The sequence below is a fragment of the Vombatus ursinus genome, unplaced genomic scaffold (genome assembly GCF_900497805.2).
Source record: "Vombatus ursinus unplaced genomic scaffold, bare-nosed wombat genome assembly UNPS02014832.1, whole genome shotgun sequence".
Lineage (NCBI taxonomy): Eukaryota > Metazoa > Chordata > Mammalia > Diprotodontia > Vombatidae > Vombatus > Vombatus ursinus.
Genome location: NW_020954610.1, coordinates 63,288,648 through 63,290,879, shown reverse-complemented (window position 1 = coordinate 63,290,879; position 2,232 = coordinate 63,288,648). Strand labels below are relative to the sequence as shown.

Below are 2,232 nucleotides of genomic sequence, written 5' to 3'. Positions count from 1 at the left end.
AGCTGTCCGTCCTCTGACCTCCCCTCTGCCACACACACACACACACACACACACACACACAAATGCACACTAGGCGATATAGACATAGGCAAGCACAAAAACATACTGAANCACACACACACACACACACACACACACACACACACACACACACACAAATACACACTAGGCGATATAGACATAGGCAAGCACAAAAACATACTGAGACCCCTCTCACCCCCCAGGGACTTTGATGTCCAGATTTAAATCTTCCCGAGGGGGAGGAAACCCTCCCCATGCCCACTAACCCACCTCCTGCCCCTCCCCCCGCCCAGGGCCGGGGTCCCCGCGACCCTCTGCCCGTTTCACTTCTTGGCCCCCCAAGCACACATTTCCTCCCCATCCTCAGAGATTTCCCCAAATCCTAGGGCTCAGCTAACTGGAGGGGGAGTAGGGGTGGGGAGCAACGGAGGAAGAAGAGAAGGCGCGGGGTTGGGAGAGAGGGAAAGCAGAAGGGAGGGTAGGTACCCGTGGGTATCCTACAAGTCTAGCGCCTGAATCCGGGGGGGGGGGCCTCGGGAGGGAGTGAAGGGGGGAAGGGAGGATGGGAGAACAGCTCTGATCGCTGGTCCCGTCCCATCCCCGTCCCCCCCATCCCAAACCCCCAGGCCAATTGTCCGGCGCTGCTCGGCCCGGCCACCACACCCTGGCTAGCTCGCTAGCTCGCTCTCTTTCCCCCTCCCTTTCCCTCCCGCTCCAGCTCCAGGGGCCATGATTTGGGGGGCACAGGAGGGGTTTCTCCACTTGAGCCCCCCCACCCCGTCGACTCGGCCCCCGTCGGAGTTTTCGGGCAAAGTTTCCCTTGAACTTTCTTCGCCCCTCCCGCCCTCGCCAGGCTGAGGGGCTCAGAGCCCCCCTCGGGGGGCCCGGAACCCCACGCGTGCCCGACGGCCCCCAGCGCCCCGGGCCGCACCCAACCAGCTCTACGAAAAAGGGCTGCCAGTCGTCAGCCAGTCTGGCCGCCAGCCGCCCGGCCGCCTGCGAATCCCACCCACCCCCGAGCCAGGGGCCCGGGCCGGGCGGGGGCCACACTGTCCGACACTCACCGCTCTCCGAGCTCTGCGCCGCCGCCGCCGCTGCAGCCGCCGCCTCCCTTGGCTGCTCTCCGCCCCAGCGCCGGGCACTGGGGCTGCCCTCGCCGCCCGCTCCCGAGCGCGCTCCTCCCTGGATCCCGTTCCCCGGAGCCCGGCTCCTCGCGCGCCGCCACTGGGGCTGCTGCCGCTGCTGCCAGCACTGCCGCCGCCCTCCCGCCCGCTCTGCACCGGCTCCTCGGGTTTTAAGCTTCTTTAAACTCCCCCCGCCCGGCCCCCCTCCCTCCCCTCGCCCATGTGACCAGGGAGCGCTCGCCGCCCGCCCGCTCCGCCAGGGCCCGCGCGCCAGCTATTAGCTCAGCCGGCCGCGCGCCGGGCCCCCCCTGCAAGTGTTTCCAGAAATGCGGCTCCGGGACCGCCGTCGCCGCCGCTGCTGCAGCCGGAGCTGCTGGGGCTCAGGCCCCGAGCACCCGCGCACCCACGCGCGGGCACACACGGTCACGCACACTCGCGCACTCCCAGACTGGCTCGTGATTTCTCCGTCCCGTTTGCTTGCTCTCTCTAACACACACACACACACACACACACACGCACACATACACTCCCTGGCCCCTTCTAGTGCTCTCGCGCTGTCTCTCATACACACACATACACACACACTCACACACGCTCCCTGGCTCTCTCCGACACACATTCACACATGCTCTCCCTGGCGCGCTCTCTCATACACTCACACAGGCTCCCTGGCTCTCGCACACACTCACACACTCTCTCTGGCTCTTCTCTCCTGTTTTCTCTCACTGTCAGCACTCATGCTCCCTGTCTCTAGCACACACTCAATACATGTATTAAGCACCCACTATGTGCAAAGCACCGACTTCCTGGCTTGCTCTCACACACATTCTCTCTTTTCCTCACCCTCCTTAGCTATCCCTCACTGTCTCATACACACTTGTCTCTCTCCTGCCTTCTCTCTTACAAGCATCCTCAATCAAGAGTCTCTCACACTGACATACACTCAGAAGAGAAGGACCAGGCAACATAGGCAGACACCTAGGACACAACACGCAAAAGATGGAAAAGGGGGTCATTTTAATGTTATTTTTTAATAAAAACACATTTTAATGCTATAAAATAACTATCTGTGGAAAGTAACTTGTCA

General features: G+C 62.1%; 1 protein-coding gene across 2 annotated transcripts in view; it reads right to left on the bottom strand.

Annotated features, from left to right (window-relative positions):
- The window catches only part of CNTFR (ciliary neurotrophic factor receptor), a 93,494-nt gene extending 92,374 nt beyond the window's left edge, over positions 1-1,120 (bottom strand). For both annotated transcript variants that reach the window (XM_027839297.1, XM_027839295.1), the window contains exon 1: positions 1,086-1,120. The gene's annotated coding sequence lies outside the window, so the exon portion shown is untranslated. The remainder of the gene's footprint in view (positions 1-1,085) is intronic.
- Positions 1,121-2,232: the final 1,112 nt, after the last annotated feature.